Raw genomic sequence first — 21,327 nt, forward strand, 5'->3', positions numbered from 1 at the left:
ATTGAAATCATAGATTTAATGATCATAACATATTGCCATTGCTATAAAGTTAAAATTATAGTAAGTAGACATGCTTTCACATATTGATAATATTTTGTAGTGATATATATCAGTGTATCACATAAGTGTTCTTAAAATATTTTAAGAGCTTTTCCTAATGAATCCTTTATAATGCTCTGTATTTTCATGTATTCATTTGAAAGCATTGATCTGAAGAGGGATCTATCCGCTTCAGAAAACAGTGGCTGGGGGCCTTGATTGAAAAACTTTTGAGAACTTAAATTGATTTTATTGAAGTCTCCTTTCTCTATGTAAATCATACTTTGGATGTCCTTAACTTGTCCTGAAACATATCTATACCAATAAACTTTTATTTTCTTCTAAAATCTTGTGACTTAATATGTTTTCATGTTTCACATAAAGTAAAAACATTTTTAGTGCAAGTTAGAAAAATGAGTCAAGCATTAAATTAGCAGTTACTATAATGAAATCAGACCTGTGTAATTATAACAGTGCAATTACACTCATCTGAAGATTTTGCTGTTTCCCTTTTCAGTATCAAATAATCAAAATCCTTGTTCAGCTCAGAATGATAAAACGGTCTTTCTCCAAGTGCTGAATACAGGCATTGCTTTCCTATCACAACACTGATTAAAATATATTTTGAGTACTTATTAGGTGGTCAGAACATTTTACAAATATTTTTCACCATATTGGAATGATTAATTCAACACAGATACAGAGTATAAGTGTAGCATGACAAAATTATCAGAAAATTTTAAGTTGAAAATCATAATCAGCAGCTGGAGAAAAATCACAAAGCATTGAATTTTTTATATTTGAATCAAATTCCATAATTGAATTCCCAGTCTCTTGGCTCCTGGTGACTATGTAATGAAACGGCACGTTCGTTTGCAGTGATGGGTCATCAGAGCATTGTGGCCACTTCCCTTTGACTGATGTCAAATTGTGGCAAAGGGCCTGGAGTCGAGGAACCAGTGTGCATCCTGGTTCTACTTCCCAGCTGTTTGACCTTGTTTAAATCCCATCTGCAGGGTGGCAGCTGTGGTACAGTCAGTGAAGCTGCCACTTGGGACATCTGCATCCTAACCATAGAGCTGGTAAGAGTAGTGGCTACTCTGCTTCTGATCCAGCTTCCTGCTAATGCGTCCTGGGAGGCAGTAGGTGATGACTCACTTGCTCGGCACCCTGCCACCCATTTGAGCGACCCAGATGGGGTGTTGGGTTCCTGGCTTTGACCTGGTCCAGCCCTTGTATTGTGGAGACTTGGGAAGTAAATCAACCTGTCACTCTTTGAAGTAGATGAAAGGAATTAATAAGCATTTAAAAAAATTTAACTTGAACTTCAGATTGCCTATGAGTCCCAAGGCTATCGCACATTCATTGCCTCAGGGAAACAAAGTTAGAGATTAAGTGTACATAATTAATTAGAAATTAAAGATGCGTTTATATATCAATCACCAAGAGGCAGGAAGAATGAACATTGAATGTTGTGATACTTGTTTACATCAGTTGGAAACCTGGCATGAAGTGGAGTAACCGAAGAGAATTGAAACAAAGGACAATTTACAAACAGGTGAGTGAGGTTGAGGAGCCAACACAGAACCGAGCTGCAACGCATGTCCAGAGCTTGAGGAGATCCCTTGCTGATGGGAGTAGCAGCCTTGTCTAGACAAGGATGGCCACTCTGACCCTTCTGTGGGAGGGAGCTTTGGGGGACGTGTCTGCTGTCAACTCCCTAGCCAGCTGGAAGCCAGAGAGCCCATGAACCCAGGGAAAGCAATCCGTACATGGAGCTCAGGCAGAGGGTAAAGAAGCCAGCAAAGTTTAGCAAATATTATGATACACTTAGGAATTCACAAACAGAGGGAACTTCTCTGAATCCCTAAGGACTCCAAAGGACTAGAATCTCAGGACACTGGTCTCAGAATGGAAGCAGTGTCCTGAGAATGAGGCCTGCCTCAGACACACATGTGCCCATTCTAATGTGACATAACGCAGCTATGACAATTCCAACAAATGACTTGGTTAGGGCCCTCTCCCCTGCAATTGGTCCTTGCTGTGGCCATACTCAGTTGATCATAGTGAATGTGACATAGCTGAGCGAGAACCAGGGAATGTTGCCTTGTAAGTCATCAGGAAGTGTAGAGAGCTCTTAGCAAGCGAATGACCTCATGTAATTCCTACAGAGGTAGAAAGTTCAGCTAACCTGTCTATAAGTCTCATCATTTTTTTTTTCCTCCTCCCTGTCCTTACGTGGCCAAGTAATCTGTTCAGAGATAAACGTTCTCTGTTGTCCTGGAGCCTGCTGAATCTTTCCCTCAGTTCCCATTGATTGCCCCTGCAAGACCTATTCATTTGAAACTTTCTATTGATCTGTTTACAGAATTCGCTTCAGAATTTATTTTGTGATAGGGATCCTTTCAACAAGAGATGCCTTTGGGTCTGTCTTGTAATTTTGGTGTGGTTGGCATGGTTGGTTGTAAGTTCAAATAGATGGCGGCACATGCTTGATCTTAGCATTTTGTGCAATAGTAGTAATTCAGTCTTCGAACAGTAAATTCAGGAATCATTCATTCACCAAACGTTTTCTCACTATTTTGTGCCAGGTACTGTTGTCATTGTAGGGATTCCTTAGCTAGCTCGGAGACATCAAATTACTTCAATTTCTTTTAATTTTAATGGACTAATGATTCTGTCTTTGGATTGTTCTCTGGAGATTGTCAGACTGACCTCGGGCCCAGGAAGGAGTTCTGTAAATGATGAGCAAATTCTGTGATGTGCATGAACATGGATAAATAGCATTTTGAGCTTTGTGTATGCTCACCTGGTTGGTGTGCATAATGCATTGCACCTTAAGGTTTAGTATTGCATTTTTTCCATGATATGAAAACTTTGTAGAACAGAGTTCATATCAATTACATGTTAAGTTATACTCAGAAGGCTCCCAAAATGTTTATTAAATGAATTAAAGGATTGAAACACTAGAGGGGGGGTGGGTGCTTAGCCTTTGGTTTAACATACCTACATCATGTATTAGAGGACATGTGCTAGAGCCCGGGTTCTGGCTCCTGACTCCTGCTTCTAGCGAATGCCCTGGGAGACAGAAGTGATAGCTAATATAATTCGGTTCCTGCCACCCATGTGGGAGACCTGTATGGGATTCCTGGCTGCTGGCCTTGGCCCCAGCCCAACCTTGGTCATTGTAGGTATTTGGGAAATGAGCCCTGGAGATGGAAGCACATTTGTTCTCTTTTCTGTGTGTGCATGTGCGTGTGTGTGTACATGTACCTTTCTGTCTCTCTGCATCAAAATAAATGAATAAATACCTCAAGGGAAGTTTTTTTGAAAGATTTATTTTGAAAAGTGGTTATGAGTATTTAAATTTAAAATGGTAGGTACCTCTATGTGTTTCACATGTCTACAGATTGTTCATTAATGATATCTCCAAATACATTGTAACATGAAAACTAATGGAGCATTTCCGAAATAAAAAATGGCTAAGTTTTTAGCTGTAAGAATGCAAGAAACAATTATATAGTGAAGAATAAGGTCATGTTTTCTGTCTGTGACAGATTGTGTGCTCTATACTAGCTTCATTTGAAAAGTTGAGAATATGTTTGTCCTTAAGTTAGAAATAATGGAACTCTGAACCTCGGGTACAACTAGAACAATTCTTGTAAGATGTTCCCGGGCATAACATTTCTGCAGGAACACTCAACTTGGTGGAATTAATTGGGTATAAAAATTGTGTGTATATTCTTCAAGATGCAGATGGAGTGGATGAATTCATGGTCATCAGATTCTTCATCGATCACTTTGAGATGCCTTTCATCAGACAACTTCTCAACTCCCCCCGTCCCTGCATTTTTAGGAGTTTCAAGGCACGAAATATCTCATTTTTTGGATCATTTTCCTTTGTTTCATTCTTCTGGAGGATACCCTCGAAGGAAGCAAGAGCATATTCATATCTGTCAAGATGCTCACTGCTTCTTGGTAACCTGTGGGTCATTCTTCATTCAGAAAGGATAATCCAAATATTGAGCAACACTCGGGGCATCAGCAGCAACTTGATCAAATGTGGTCTGTCCCACAGCTGGCCCACAGCTCTGGAGTAGGGATCTGGAAACCCTGAATGCTTATGACGACCTTTGATTGCCAACACATCATGGTATGGTCTCCGTTGTCCCAGGGAAGATACTAAAGTAGGTAGATGGTCAGGGATTCTGTTCTTTGGGGCTGAGACAGAGGCTATGAAGCAGTGGGAACTATTTTAATTTCTGGTACTGTGGTAAAGATACTGAGTATCAACTCAGCATCTGCTGGGATGTCTCTCGGAGGGCTGCAGCGATTCCCAGTGAAGGGAATTGAAGTTGTCAGGACACCTGAGACATGAGCCTTCAGTTCTACAAGAGGACAAGGTATTACTAGTTCTCATTGATTTTCTTTAAAAAAAAATAGTAAATTACTTGAGATGGAGAGAGCACAAGCTCCCATCTGCTGATTGACTCCCAAAATCCTACAACAGCTGGGGCTGGGCTGAGCTGTAACAGTTCTCCCATTTGGGTGGCAGGGACCCAACTACTTGAGCCGTGAACTGCTACCTCTCAGAGTCCATATTAGCAGAAAGCTAAAGTTAGGAGCTGGAGCCAGGCACTAAACCAAGGCACACCGAAGGAGGGCATGGGTGTCTTAACCAGTGTCTTAAGTACTGGGCTAAACACCAGTCTTCCCTGTGTCTTCTTCACTATAGTAAATGATGAATTAGGTGCTTGCTGAAGTGGTGAGGTGGCATTTATTTAGGCCCCCCACAATAGACCCAAGAACTATGGCCATAAGGTTTTGCAACAGACCAGAGATTAGGTTCAACTTTGACTATCGCCAAGAAAAAGTGAATGTAAAGCCAAGAGAGAGTGGAGGAAGTTTAATGAGAGGAAACCTCATGGTGGGTGAGGGTGTGCTGAGAAGGAGGATTTAGGGGTAGAAAGGTTTGAGTTAGGGGTGAGGGAGTAGATAAATTGACCCCAATAGGACATTCAGACATAACCTGGAGGATGGTAGAAGATGAGAAATTTGATCATTTTCCAGGATAATGTGGATTTAAGTTTGAGGAATTCTGGCCCAGCCAGCTTGAAAGAAATTATGCTAAATTGAGCTCTCGGTGGGCAGGGCCTCAACCAGGCTTAGAAGAGCCTGAATTGAGGTTGGTGAAGCAGAAAGTTTTCGTCACCCTTCTGTTTTGCTGTCTCATTTTTTTATCTTTCCTTGTATTTGGTGTTTGTATTTGGTGTCTATTTGTGATGTGGTTAGCTATTTTTTTTTGACAGGCAGAGTTACAGACAGAGACACAGAGGGAAAGGTCTTCCTTCCGTTGGTTCACCCCACAAATGGCCACTACGGTTGGCAGGGTGCGCTGATCCGAAGCCAGGAGCCAGGTGCTTCCTCCTGGTCTCCCATGCGGATGCAGGGCCCAAGCACTTGGGCCATCCTCCACTGCCTTCCTGGGCCACAGCAGAGAGCTGGACTGGAAGGGGGCAACTGGGATAGAGTCTGGGGTGCTGGTACCACAGGCAGAGGATTAGCCAAGTGAGTTGTGGCACTGGCCATCTGTTACTTATTTTTTAATACTTACTCTGATTCATGGAGTATACAATTGCTTTGCATGCACCATCTCGAGTAATCCTGCCAAGAAATTTGAAATGTGGTCCTTTCTCTCACAGATGAGGAACTGAATTTCAGAAAGACTTAGAAACTCATACCGGGTGTGCATAAAAGTCCACATATTCAGTGTAACAGTATACTTCTGCATTTTATCTTTGTATTCTAAATGTCTTTAGCTTATCTTGTTCTCAAATAGGAGGCAGCTTCAAAGAACTCGCAGCAAATTTGCATTATGTTTTTATTATATTTTTTCCCAAGAACTTTTTGAAACCCCTTGTACTTCCAGGTATCATATTTGCATGTTATGTGTGTGTTTTATCTATATATAGAGATAAATATTCAATGATAGTTCAAAAGATTTCAAACAAGTTTATCTTGTTCCAAAAATTATGTCTTTGCATATGAAGAATCTTCATAAATTCATGAAAAATGCATATTATGAAAAAAAGCATGGAGTTCATTTATGCAAAATTTTTAAACTTTTAATTCAATTTTCCATGAACTTGTTGAGGGTACTCTTGTATGTCTATAATATACAATATGTAATACATAATTATAATATAAAAATATATATATATTTCTGCCTGACTATGCATCCAGAATCTCCTCATAGGCCTTGTGGGCATTGGAATTTGCAGTTTCTGCCCTAAAAAATCACATAATTTGCACATAGAACTGTTGTTTTATTAGTGAAAACACCCTGAAGTGCTTTACAAGAGTAAGTCCCAGGGGCTAATCTAAAAGGAAGAGAAGGAAACAAGCTGAGTGGTTTTGCATAATAAAGTGATGGGAGATTTATTGTAACCCCAGTAGTTGAAAAGAAGTTCTGAACTCTTGAATTTGGGAGGATTTATTGTACTAGAAAGGTTTTTAAAAGGATGATGACCCTATGCAGAAGGCACAGAGAGACCTATGAGAAGGTATTGTTGGAAAAACATCTTGGAAGGAGGAATTCCAGCAACCTCAATGTTTCAAAGAGTGGAATGTTTCAAAGAGTGCACCAGTTCCTTGGGGATCCCAGGTGCTCTACTTCTGATCCAGCTCTCTGCTAATGGGTCAGAGTAAACAGTGGAAGATGGCCCAAGTACTTGGGCCTTTGCACCCTGACGTGGGAGACCCAGAGGAGTTTTAGATTTTTGGGTACCATGGCCCAACTCTGGCTGACTGTTGCAACAATTTTGGGAATGTGCCAATGGATGGAAGCTCTCGCTGTCTCTCCCTCTCTCCCTGTAACTCTGCCTTTCAAATAAGTAAATCTTTTTTTAAAAAAAAGAATTGAGATTATTCTATATTACCAGGTTGTACCCCTGTTGTTTCTAGCTTTCTGCAGATCAATGGGTGGAGATTTTGCTCTACACAGGGAAGTGAAAAGAGTTGATTTGCTGGAGTTGTACCAAGCACGCAGGAATGTTCTACAGGGTCTATGAGGGTCTTGGTGGGAATGGAAGCCAGGGGTAGAAATGACAAGAAAATATAATCACCCCTCCCCAGGGGATGCTCAGAAATAAGAGCCATGGTGCTGGACAGCCCCATACAGGGATTGGACTGAATCATATAACTTAGAAAACTGGTGCCCCAGAAGATTGGACTGTGTGAACACATAGGGACAAGCAAGTTCAGTGCTTTCTGAAACCAAAGAGTAGCCTTTCTTCAGATTGATTTGGAGACTCCTACTTGTTCTCTAAGCAGTGGTATTTTCACTAACATTGCTGTTGACTTAGAAACAGTGTCTGCTGTCTGCCTGTTGTACAAATATATAGGCAAAGAATACTCGGTCTCAATTGACTGATCACATTTCTTGATGGCGCTGTGTTCTGGAGTGTGCATGAGGTCATCTTGTGCTCTGTATAAAGCACAACATCTTTGTAGATATTTCCAGGATAAGACTACCTGGAAAGTGTCTCTGGATGCATCTCATTATCTCCAGTTCAATTGTCAGTTTCACCTTTTTAAAAATCTTTGTGTATTTGTTTCCTTTAGGAAACCAATTCAGTAAGGATGATGAGCAGTGACTGGGTGCCTTTGAGCCACTGTTTGCTATACATGTTTATTAATTGTCAGATCTTCACAGCAGCCCTCTGAGATGCTACTGTTCCATTTTGCTGATGAAGAAATTGAAGAGTGTAGAAGTGCGGTCTTTGCTTGTAGTTCAGGCCAGCGAAGATTAGAGATGGGACTTGGGCACTCCCTTGACTTGCATCCTCTGGTCTGCTTTAACACAAACCAGGAGGAAAAGAAAGCTAGGCATCAGAAGCAATGGGTGGCAGGCCTATTAATGGCTGATCTGTACAGTGATCTGCCCTCAAGGAGACCCAACAGGCCAGTCCACTGCAGTGGCTTTCAATGTGGTAAGCCTGGGCTTCAGCAGAAGTCAGCTTGTGAAGAGCCCCGGCAGCTCTGCCAAGAGTTGGATCACTGGAAATGGACCTGCCCTGGAGTCGAAGGATGCCCAGGTCAGAGCCACAGATCTTATTGGCTCTAAGCTGAAAAGCCCTTCACTCAGCCCAACTTCCAAAGTGACCACTGCAGCTGAGGGGACGGCCAAGCAGGGTCAGCAACATTGCAGGCAGAACTGTAAATTTCTTGTTAGAGATGCCCCCTGCCTTTACCTGGCCAGCTCTCCTCCCAGGCCAGCCAAGTAATGAAAGTCAACAGAGTGCCTTCCCTTAGGAGGTTCACACCTCCCTTAGGATGTACCCCATGTGAAGAGATAGATAGGTCTGGGCCTCTTACAAGGCCTAAAGCCCAACAGATTATTATCAAGCCCCTTCTATCAGGTTCTATTTGCCTCTCAATCAGAAAACTTAGTTGTAGCTTAGACAGCACCTTTCTTAGCTCCTCTAATAATGACTCTGTCCTTTGTTCTAGACCCTGTCTAGCGCACTTGGGCCTCATTCCTTTGTAATCATAACCTCTACTCTACCACCAATGGCTCTACTCCCAACCTGTGTGTACTGATGGTCCTCTTCCCCACTTCATGCTATATAATTGTTCAAACCTGGTAATGCCACTCTTAGGATCATTGGTTACTATCCTCACCCTGTCTTTTATGACCTTGTCTAAATATGATCAGAGTCGGCAAACTTGGAAGGCTTCCATAGCCTTGGCAACTCATGACGAGAGCCTAGGGTGGTTACTGGCACCATAAACTAGAGTGTCAATTGGTTGGGTCAACAACAGGAGCCACTGTGCACTTGCTCCTCATGTGGGATCTTTGCCCTCAGTGTGCTGTACATTGTGATTTGATGCTATAACTAGTACTCAAACAGTATGTTTCACTTTGTGTTTCTATGTGGGTACAAACTGTTGAAATCTTTACTTTATATACAGAAGATCAGTTTAGTATATATTAAGAGAATTGAAAATGAATGTTGATGTGAATGGAAGGGGAGAGGGAGCGGGAGAGGGGAGGGTTGCGGGTGGGAGGGAAGTTATGGGAGGGGGAAGCCATTGTAATCCATAAGCTGTACATTGGAAATTTATATTCATTAAATAGAAGTTAAAAAAAGTGTGGTCTTTGGCCAAGCTGACACAGCTGTTATCAGAAGCGTGGGACATAAACTCGGGTATCGGGTGTCATTCTATGCCTCTGCTCTAGATAAACTTTGCCCATTGGAAATAGCATAATTTTTGTAACGCCACTTGATTGTTTTAAAGCTTTACACATCTTGAAAGATTTCTGTATTTATTTATTTGAAAGGCAGAGTGAGAGAGGCGAGGGAAAGATCTATTTGTTGGCTCACTCCCCACATGGCAGCGGGGTTGGCTAAGCTGAAGTTAGGAACCAGAAACTTCATTTGTATTTCACACAGGGTTGGCAGGGACTGAGGTACGTGGGCCACCGTCCACTGATTTCCCATGTACGTGAACAGGGAGCTGGATTGGAAGTGTAGGCTTCGATTTGAACAGGCACTCTGATATGGGATGTGAGCATCACAAGTGGGTACTTAATCTGCTGTACCACAAGGGCCTCACCCCTCCCCTGCTAAGATTGGATCTCTGGTGTCTTTTCAAGGAGTAATGTGCTCTGATTTTGGCCTTTGAGTGTTTAACGTGCCCAGTACACATGGAAAAGCTAACCTCAGGAATTCTGAGACCAAAACTACTCTGCCTTCCCTACTGATTGCTCTAGCAGCAATGTAAGATCTCTAGATAGGAGAACTTTTTTTCCCAGTAGATACAGGATTCTTAAACATATCTTTCAGTGAGAATTAAGAGTTAAAACAAAAACAAAAGCTAAGGTACCTGAAAAACTAGAGGGTGAGCTGATTAGCGAGAATGAATAAAAAAAATTCTTAATGTTTGAATGACTGGCATTGTGGTTCAGCTGGTTAAACCGCCTCTTGTGACAGTGGCATTTGAGTGTCAGCTGTTCTGCCTCCTGTCCTATTCCCTCCTAATGCACCTGAGAAAAGAGGTGGAAGATGGCAAAAGTGCTTGGGCCCTCGCCACCTATATGGATGGCCTGGATGGAGTTCCAGCCTTCTGGCTTCTGCCTGGCCCAGCACTGGCTGTTGCAGGCATTTGGGAAGTGAATGAAAGTGGATGGAAGATGTTTTTTGTCAACCTTTCTTTCAAACAAATGAGTCTTTTAAAGATCTTTACTAAAAATGTAGAATATCTGTAAATTAGAAAGCACATGTGCTTTTTGTGATGCACTGACAAGGAAACACGGCTCTATAAAATTAAAAAGATTGACTTGTGTGAGAAGATGAATTTTAGCATGATTGAGCAACTTGAATTCCTATAACTGTGGTTTCTGTTGTGTAAGGCATTGTCGCCGCCTCAAATGACTTACGTAGAGCCATAGTCCATGGAGATTTTGGCCTGGTTGTTACTGGAGCTGTGGGGTACTCTAGTGCCCCAACTTCCTCTGTCTTGTGCAAGCTCAGCTTCCAGCTCCATTAGCCGTCCCTGGAGTGGCCAGTCCTGATCCATCAAGGGGCATAATCCAGTGTGAACAACTGGAAAAAGTGTGTCTGTTGTAGGGCATGCACCATCCGGATGCTAGGAACAAAGAAGGTAGTGGTTGGAAATTTACAAACTAAGTGATTCTAGTGACTTGTATCAAGAATTTATGAAAAATCTTCATAGCTCACACACTCAGTAAATTTTTTTACTGAAAGGAGATTCACGATTAGTTCTGCAGTGGGTAGATTATTTAAATGGCTCAGGTTTCCAATTTGCAGCACTGAATACATTTAATTCAGCAACTTATTGTGCCTCTCTGATTTGCAATATGTCATGGCAGACGGTAGTTTAGATTGCGGGTTTAATGTAATGTAGTGTGGAGGAAAAGAACATACTTAAATAATTCTCATCCAGGTTCACACTGTCATAAAGTTGAAAGCACCGTGATAAAGAATTCCGGGTTGAGCTGTGGAATTCATTTTGAAAAGGTGTGGAAGTAGATTGAGAGTCTGACTCTTCCTGAAACAGAAACACAGTTTGTATTTCTGAACACAGTGTTTTCTGCTGTGATTGCTTTGGTAGGGTTGGCATGCCCTACATCTCATTCTTGTCCATTTGACCCACGCCTCTTTCTAGATACTGTATGCACTGTGTACATGGCCATTCTTTAAGTGCCGCATTGCTAAAACAGAAGAACGACTTTCCTAGTCCCTCCCATTTCTGTGGCCAGCCATGCTTCATGTGGGGGCATCTGTGCTGTGCACAGGAGAGCAGCTCCCCGTGGGTGTTGTGGTGAGAGACATCAGGCTTATTTATGGTAGTGGTGCTACTCCCTGCTTCTTTCTCCGAATAAACACACAGGGCTTGACACTGTTCCCCCTCAGGGACTTAGGGAGAAGGTAATTTTATATAACTGACTTCAATTAGTTGTGCTAATGGAGAGAACTTGCTGTGAATTGTCTGAATCCAGAGATGATTTGCAAACAAAGTCTCAGTTCATGGTATTAGTACCATGAGTAACTGTTAGTTTCTATGTTTGTGTAAAAGCAAAGTAGCTTGATTACCGAGTCTCAGGAATGTATCTCTGCTCTGTTAAAGCCATAATGCAGCTAGGACAATCATTTCAGAAATGATTTCTTCTCTCATGGCATTTATTTTTGTATTAAGTTTTATTTTTTTGTCAGAATCACTTTATAAACAATATTTAGTGATTTTGGTGAATGATTAAATCTTTCTTGTTTTTAAGACAATGTCATTTGTGACTTTAATATGAAATTCAAAAATCAACTTGTGGCTATTAGTTTGATATTAATCTCTCCCCTCCCCCACTTTAGACTTGACTTCCCTTTCATTTTTCTTTTTTTCCCTTCCTTCCTCTCTCTGTTGCTTCTTTCTTTCCTTTTTTTGTTTATTTGACAGGTAGAGTCATAGACAGTGAGAGAGACAGAGAGAAAGGTATTCCTTCCATTGGTTCACCCCCCAAATGGCCACCACAGCCAGTGCTGTGCCGATCCGAAGCCAGGAGCCAGGTGCTTCTTCCTGGTCTCCCATGCGGGTGCAGGGCCCAAGCACTTGGGCCATCCTTCACTGCCCTCTTGGACCGCAGCAGAGAGCTGGACTGGAAGAGGAGCAGCCAGGACTAGAACCCCGCGCCCATATGGGATGCTGGCACTGCAGGTGAAGGATTAACCAAGTGAGCCACAGCACCAGCCCTCCTTTGCTTTTGTTGGTTGTGTAAGTGATCTTGAACAGTGAGCGAGTGTGTCTAAATAGGTTAATGATTTAATCACTCACTGTTTCTTGGAGGAATCGCCTTTCAGCAGTCAGACAAGACGAATCATCATCCTGAAATGAAATGTGTGTGTGACGACTTTTTTTCTTGTCATGAATGAGTGCTTCTTTTAAACATGACTTAAATACTTGAATTATGAGACTGCAGGAAAAAGAATGTCAATCTTTATTGACATTTTATTTATTTATTGGCAAATAACAATTGTACTTGATTATGGGGTCCAGTGTAATATTTTGATACATGCATACATTTTAATGATTAAATTAGGATAATTAGCACCCATTGCTTCATTTATTTAAGATTTCTTTATACTGTGAACATTCAGAAGTCTTTTCTATCGATTTAGAAAAGTACAATATGTTATTGTTAACTATTATTACCCTACTGTGCAGTAGAATACCAACAGAATTGTTCTTAAAATAAGGAAAAACAGTACTTTTTAATTCGGTGCGTTTTTGGGATAACACAGGGGGTTCGGTCACTAAGTGGTGGGTTTTCATGCTAACTTTTTTTCAGTCATCCAGTTCATTTCTTTCAGCATCGTCTTGAGAGTATCCCAGTGCTGAGCCTGTGGAATGTGGGGGTCCAGGCGGCTCATTACCCTGCAGACGCGCAGTAGAGAATGCAGCTTCCTGGGTTTATGTCTGCGAAGTTAGCCTTCTCTTTTCCCTCTCCTGGAAGGTTATTTGGCTTGCTTTTGCCAACCTCTCTTCTTGGGACTTTGAATTCTTGCTGAAAGACATTGGTGTTCAGCCTGAGGGATTCTAGGAGTGCGTTCTTTTCGATAAATCCTAATTCCACTATAGCGTCCTTTCTCCAACATCAGCGATATGGATAAAAGCAGATGTATGAGAGAGGGAAAGAAGCAGTCCTTGTCCTTTGTTGCTTTAAAAGCGTATAGCTGGTTTTAATATGTCCCTTTTCCAGTGTCCTAGCCATGTGCAAACGTGTCATACACCTAATATCTAGAGAAACCCTGGCATTTCCAACTTGGCAATATTGATGTAAACATTGAAAGGTTATTTTCTCATTGTCTGATCCTATGTGGCATTGTCAAGACTGATAGTCATCTTAAGGCACACATATAAAAATAAAATTGTCCTAGGAAACCTGGTTGTTACAAAGTAACATGTTGGCATCACTATGAGTCAAAACCAAAATGGAGTGAATTTTGTTGAATAACCTTGATAATAAAGAAAATAATTTTATTACATATTATGTGTTTCTTACTTAAAAATGTATGAGAACATTTTGGTTTTGTGGAGAACAGATTGCAATATTATTCATGAAAGTTAACTAAGAAGAAGCACAAATGGAATTCAAGTAGTTTGCCCATACATCACAGTAAGAGAATGTGGACTGTCACCTATCTTTAGATTATTACATGCTGACAGTGTGCGTTGATGGAAGCATATAAATCTTACGGGAATAAGTGAAAGAGATCATTGTTAATCATAGTTTCATGGGATTATTTCATTTTTGGCTCTGGAAAAATTACTTGAAATTTCCTTAGCAAAATCAAACCAATTGCTTTTGTATTTAAAGCAAAATAAAATAAGTGAAATGAATCTGGATTATCTTTGTTATTCTGTAATAATGTCAACAGGTGACAGTTTCCTAGTGATACTTCCAGAAGTAGAAGTGTGAACAGCACTGTGCTGCCATGTTGTTGGTGGTATTGGTGACATCACAGTGGGGGAAGATCGCTGAAGTGGTATGGGGATTCTGCCTTAATTTTACTTTCCATTACTTCAATATTTTATGTTTATTAAATTTAAATCGCCAGTCACTAAGCAACCCTCTGCTTTCCAAGGTACCATAGCAGGAAGCCAAATTGGAGGCAGAGCAGGCAGGACTCTAACTTGAGCGATGCCTGCATTTTAAGCGGCAGCTTAACTCTCTGTGCCACAATACCAACCCCCATTTCTTGCCATTCTTTGTAGAAGTTTCCAGCATTTGATTATTAGTTGCTGTTTATTCTTATCTGTCTTGTTACTTTAAGTTCTCTTGAGACAGAGATCTTGATTTCATTTTACCACTAGCTGTGACAGTCACCAGAACTGGCACAGAGGAACAGCTCAGTGAAGAGCTGTTGGATGAATTGGTGAAATCCTGGTTTTAGTCTCCCCACCTCTGTGCCATATACACAGACACTGAGCAAACTAATTAGTACAGATGCCGAACACTTCCTAAGAAGCCAAAAAAGTCTGCAGAATATCACAGAGGGTGAGTGTAGTGGTGCTCATTTGCATTAGATTGTAACACAGGCCTTGCAGATGATGTCCCCTTTGAACCTAAATGATGGGAGGATACATTCTGGCTGCTTCTGGGGGAGGAGACTTCACAGTGGAGAGAAGAATGGATGAGAAATCAGAGAGTGGGATTGAGTCCGACGGACATCCGGTAGCAGCAAAGTGTTCATGAGGTGTGTATGGTAGGTGGGTAGAAATGCGAGGAGAAGAGATGGACCGGTGGCCAGACCAGGTATGTCATGAATCAGACAGGATTTTGTTCTGAGGAAGATTAGAAATGATATGAGAATTCTATTTAATTTTAATTTGAGAGACAAAAGGAGAGAGAGGATATGTGAGAGTTCCTTTTCACTGATTCCCTCTCCTGATGCCTGCACCAGCAAGGATGGAGCTGGGAGCCAGGAAGGAGATGCAGACCTCCCATGTGGGTGGAACAAATGCAATTACTTGAGCCATCATCGTGGTGTCCCAGGGCCATCATTGACATGAAGCTGGAATCAGGAGCTAGAGTTGGAATCAAGCTTAGGAACTCTGATATGGGACATTGGCATGTTTATTTTTAGGTTTATTTTACTTGAATGTCAGAGTTACACAGAGGAAGGAGGGGGGTGAGAGAGATCGATCGATCAATCAATCGATCTTCCATCTGCTGGTTCACTCCCCAAATGGCTGCAATGGCCTGGGGTTGGGGGGCCAGGCAAAAATTGGACCTCCCACATGAGTGCAGGAGCCCAAGCACCATCCTCCGCTGCTTTCACAGGCATATTATTAGCTGGATAGGAAATGTGGGAGCTGGGACTTGAAGTGGTGCCCATGTAGGGTGCTGTTGTCATAGGTGGTGGCTTTATCTGCTGTGCTACAGTGGGATTCCCTGGGACATGGGACTCTTAATTATTAGGCTGCACCTCCATGGAAGGATTCTTGAGCAGAAAAGTGATGTGATCTGATCTGTATTTTTAAACAAATTATTATGTGAATTGCTTGTCAATCAAGAGTGGGAGAAGAAACACAAGTTGGAGGCAACTGTGTAAATATAGGTGGGCAATAGAAGCTTTTGACTGGACAATAGCAATGCAGGCGGTAAAAGGAGATTCTGGGTCAAAGAAACTTGTGAATCATTTGGATGTGAAGTAACAAAAGGAATCAAAGATGACTCCAAGGTTTAATTTGACTTTCAAACTTGAATTATTGTATAAGTTAGCCAGAAAATATGAAGTCTCCTGAAACTGGAGAATTTCATTTGCTATGTTTAAATTCATTTTATAATTGTACTTGTAAAATTTTTAAGGAAATAAATTATACTTTGTAATATTTGAAATGAAATGCATCCCTAAAATGAGCATGTGTAAGTAGTGAGGAGACAACATAGATTCTAGGATTTCACCACCTGTGTAACTGAGAACAGAAGACTGTTATTAATATCTGAGTGTCTCAAATCTGCCATAATTTTTTAAGAATTTTACTTATTTGAGAGAGGAGGAGAGAAGGGGGGAGAAAAAGAGGGAGATAGAGAGATTGCTCCCATCTGTTTGGTCACTCCACAAATGACTACAATGGCTGGGACCAAAGCAAGGAGCCAGGAACTTGATTCAGATCTCTCACATGAGTGGCAGGAGACCAGTTACTTCAGACATGATCCTAGCTCTCAGGGTAAAATGGTATCAGGAGCTAGAGTTGGGGGTTGAACCCAGGCATTCGGATATAACGGATATAAAATGCAGATGTCTTAACATTAGGTTGATGCTGCCTCTACTTTTAACATTTTTTTTTCCTAGATTGCTTTATTCATTTATTTGAAAGGCTGAGTGAAAGAGGGAGAACAGATCTTTCATCTATTGCTTCCCTCCCCAAATGACCACACTAGCTAAGGCTAGGTCAGTAACTCTAACTAGGTCTACCAACTAGGTGGTAGGAACCCAAGTGCTTGAACCATCATCTGTACCTCCCAGGCACATTGGTAGAAAACTGGTTGGAAGCAAAAGAGGTAACACTCAATGTCACTCATTCTGGTATAGGAGGCAAGGGTCCCAAGAGGTTGTTAATCTTGCTATACCACAATGCCTACCCCCTCAGTTTTGATATTCTCGAATAGTTTGTGCTTGGGAACATAGTTATTTGTAGCCCTGAGAGTTGTCAATTGATGTGGTAGTGATTTGGGATGAAGAACAGATAGCTTTGGAGGTATGAAAGATTATTAGATTTGTTTAGGGAAGAAATTAATCAGCTTCAATACTTAACAAAATAGCAACTTTAGCAGATTATCAGAGCTGCATATCTGTGCATGTCTGTATTTCTGTATCTGCATGGTGGTGTGTGTGTGTGTGTGTGTGTGTGTGACTTCAGTTGTGCATGGAAGCATTGTTAAGATTGGGATTCTAGGAGCTAGCGCCTTGGCTCTCTTGGTTAATCCTCCACCCGCAGCGCTAGCATCCCATGTGGGTGCCAGGTTCTAGTCCTGGTTGCTCCTCTTCCAGTCCAGCTCTGCTATGGCCCGGGAAGGCAGTGGAGGATGGCCCAAGTGCTTGGGCCTCTGCACCCGCATGGGAGACCAGGAGGAAGCACCTGGCTCCTGGCTTCAGATCGCCGCAGTGCAGTGCCGGCTGTGGTGGCCATTTGGGGAGTGAACCAATGGAAGGAAGACCTTTCTCTCTGTCTCTCTCACTGTCTATGACTCTACCTGTCAAATAAATAAAAAAAAAATTAAAAATTTGGATCCTAAATTTCCATTAAGAGCAAAATACTTATTTTGACTTACATTATTGTTTGTAGAAATCCTTAGAAACTGCTTATTGTTGTAGAAGTTGGTTGTAGTAACCAAGTTTTCTTACTTGAGGCCAAGATATCCTGGTAGAATTTAGATTTCATTGTTCTAAATTGCTCATTAAGCATATTTAGGTGAGATAGAACAATTAATTTTTAAACAAATAGGAAAAAGAAATGTTATTTAAAACCATACTTACTTCAAATAAGAAAAAACATTTTAGCTTCTCTTAATTCTTTATTTCCCTTGATCTTAAATACATGCTTTTCCTTTTGATGATGTTTTATGTAATACTCTTTTGAATCAATTGCCTAAGCTCTCTTCAGGTACAAGTTGGTAGCTTTGCTCTGTAGTAGCAGAAGAAAAAGCTTGAAATGATTCCTTAGGTAAATGAGAAAACTATTCTTAGCAGGTTGTTGGTCTAATAGCATTTTAAAATCCAATTAAGTGGGAATGGTCCTCACAGGAACAGCAGGCTGTTGTGAAGGTGAGTCAGATGTCTCCTGCCATCATTCTGCCTGCTGACACAAAAACTTGATCATTTCCTGTCATATTTTCAATGTGTCCCCCAAAAGCTCATGTGTTGGCAGCAGAATCCCTAAATTCAAATGAAGATAGCTTAGGAGATAGGGGCTTTGGGGAGGAAGTATGAATGAGATGAGATCTTGACAGAGCCTCTGTGATGGTGATCATGGCCAAACAAGGAAGAGACCTGTCCTAGTTCTTAATGCGTGACACTGTCCACCATGTTTGAGGATAGCAAAAAGGCCTCACCAGAGGCCAAGCTGATGCCAGTGCCATACTCTTGTAGTTCCCAGACCCCAGAATCAAGAGCCAAATATCTCTATTTATAAATTACTCAGTCTCAGGTATTTTGTTACAGCAACAGAGAATAGACTGATACTGTCCTTTGCCAAGTGTACATGTGGGTGAATGTTTGAGTAGCATTTTTTACAAGATAATTGTGTTTGGTTCAAGTTTCTTATACATACTTTTTTTTCCCTTATGTACGTGATAAGATTGCTTTATCAAGAGAAGTAATTTCCAGAAGTATCCTTGTATCTGATCTTGCTTTGAATGTTGTTTATAAGAAATTGGATAAAATTATTTAATTATGTTTCCTCCTCAACTGCTATACAGTTTTATTACAGCATCCTTGCTTTTCTAAAAATCATTTATAGTAATATTTATTAAGTACAACCATTTCCTTTTTATCTGAACCCAGATTTTTTAAATTTTAATTTGAATAGCTTTTAACATATTCAATTTGATTTTTTTTTTTTAAATTTTTGACAGGCAGAGTGGACAGTGAGAGAGACAGAGAGACAGAGAAAGGTCTTCCTTTGCCGTTGGTTCACCCTCCAATGGCCGCCGCGGTAGGCGCGCTGCGGCCGGTGTACCGCGCTGATCCGATGGCAGGAGCCAGGTGCTTCTCCTGGTCTCCCGTGGGGTGCAGGGCCCAAGCACTTGGGCCATCCTCCACTGCACTCCCTGGCCACAGCAGAGAGCTGGCCTGGAAGAGGGGCAACTGGAACAGGATCGGTGCCCCGACTGGGACTAGAACCCGGTGTGCCGGCGCCACAAGGCGGAGGATTAGCCTAGTGAGCCGCGGCGCCAGCCTCAATTTGATTTGTTAGATACAATTTTAAGAACATAATGATATTTCCTTCTTTGCCATTTTCCTCCCACCCTCTTCCTTTTTTAGTTTTTGAGGTAACATGTGTTAAAATTACCTTACATTAAAAAGGGTTAATAGTTCACCAAATAAGAAGTTAAAGGAAAAGCAAAAGGACCCCAGTTTAGTGGGAATGTAGACATTGACTATAAAGAATAATTGAATGAAAAAATGACTATTTCACTCAAATACAATAAATTTTCAAGTAATTGCAGATCATTAAAACTACAGTAGTATAATATTCTTAACCACTGGTTTGACAAAGGTATAAAAAAAACTCCACAAAATTATATTTGCAGCAATGCTGCTACAGGATTTTTTTTTTTTCCAAAAAAACCATTTTCAACATAAAAGAATTGCTAGAATACTTTGATTTGGGGGCAGTTAAGCTGTGTATGCCACATCCCATATCAGAGTACCTGAGTTTAAATCCTGGCTCTTTTTTCCCCCAATTCCAGCTTTCTGCTGATGCACACTTGGGAGGTAGCAGGTTCTTGGGTACCTGCCATCTACATGGGAGACCTAGGCTCCTTGCTTTGGTATGACCTAAACCTAGCAGTTGAAGGCATTTGGAGCGGGAATCTGCTTTTTAACTCAAATAAAAAGGAATAATAAAAAAGCACATGTGCAAGAAGAATGCTTTGGTTTCAGTTATTAACTACAATGACTTTAGGCAAATATATTGTTTTAAAACTGTCATCAGTGGGATATTTCAAACACTATTACAAGAGAAAATTAATAGACTCTGACTTAGGAAGGGCATTTTGAGGCTCAATTAAAAATTTGTTAGAGATAATGTTAGCAACACGCAAAATTAGTAATGATAGAAACTTAACTGGCTTTAAGCTTAATTTTAATGTCACTTTATTACAAACGATATTAAAAATACCAATGTGCTTCCCAAAGTAATTTTTATTATGATACAATCAGCCTTTTATGTTGAATCCGTCATTGTATAACTAGTTTCTACTCAAATTCTGCAGACAGTTAAAGAATAAAATGAGGCAGAAATTGGGCCACTGGAGTTTTAAGTTAAATTCCATTTCAGAGAAAACTAAGACACTTCCAGTTTTTTCCTTGTGCTAGTAATCAGTCCAGAAAATGACAAAAGTGCTCCTCAAAGTTATCAGGAAATTAGAGCTTTAGCTTTTCATCATCATTTTTCTTCTTTGTTCTCCCTTTACACTCCAAATATCCAATTATAGAAGTGAGGCTGTGACAAAATTTGATGTTAACTAAAATGTCTGTGAAGAGAGCCACTCATAACTGTACATCTTTCTGCAATAACACTCAAAGTTAATCCCCTTTGAGGTTACCATTCAAAGGTAGCTGTAAGAATGTATAATTCTGGCATCTTTACATCCCCTAAGATGCCTAGTGCAGATGTTACAAATGTACACAGTCCCTAGGAATTAGCCCCGCTGTAAACAGGTGAGCTCTTTGAGTAATGTGTCAGCACCATGACAAGTGACCCCACCTAAGGTGATCCGAGAATAATGGATAGTGGAGACGATGGCAAAGCTGGAAGCTCCTGTGGTTTACTTGAGGTGCACCTGCTACTCGCCCCAGGGGGATATGGCCATGTGGGAATGGTGGCATAGTGTTGCCAGATCTGTTTATCAGAAATCTCATTACAAAGAAAATATCCTCATTTTCCCTATGTTTGCAATGATTTAAATTTTATAGGAAATTATTTTGGAGTAGGAGATCTGACTTGAAATAATTGAAAAGAAAGTTCATGTAGAGTTGTACAGTAAATCTGATAAGTGGATAATGAAGAAGGGCAGGATTGGAGGTAGACAGTTGAAGGACTCAGCAGTGAGAAGAAATGTAATGGTTGCAGTATTTAGTCCAAAAATATTGGAAAAAGAATAAAGGGAGTGTAGAGAGTTTCAGGAGCTAGAACAACAGGACCTAGGAGCCAATTGTGAAGTGAGAGACTGCAGGAGAAGTGAAAGTTTCTCTGGGGACTCAAGAAAAAGAAACTGCTGGGGCTCAGGTGGAATGTGCATATTTTTAACAGTAATCTGAAATCCAATTATCTGTCTTCCGCAAGTGCAGGCACCACTCCTGTGCGTACAGAATAATTATACCATGTATGGGCTCAGTTTTGATTTTTCAATCAGAGGATGCGCTGATACCAATGCTACATTTGCTTGAAAGGTCACGGCTTCAGTGGTTTAGACGCTAGAGCACAGAGATGAAAATAGAATTCCAGAGTGATTTTGTAAAACAGATGGGGGAAAGATCAAGG

Source organism: Lepus europaeus, chromosome 16 (genome assembly GCF_033115175.1).
Source record: "Lepus europaeus isolate LE1 chromosome 16, mLepTim1.pri, whole genome shotgun sequence".
Classification (NCBI taxonomy): Eukaryota; Metazoa; Chordata; class Mammalia; order Lagomorpha; family Leporidae; genus Lepus; species Lepus europaeus.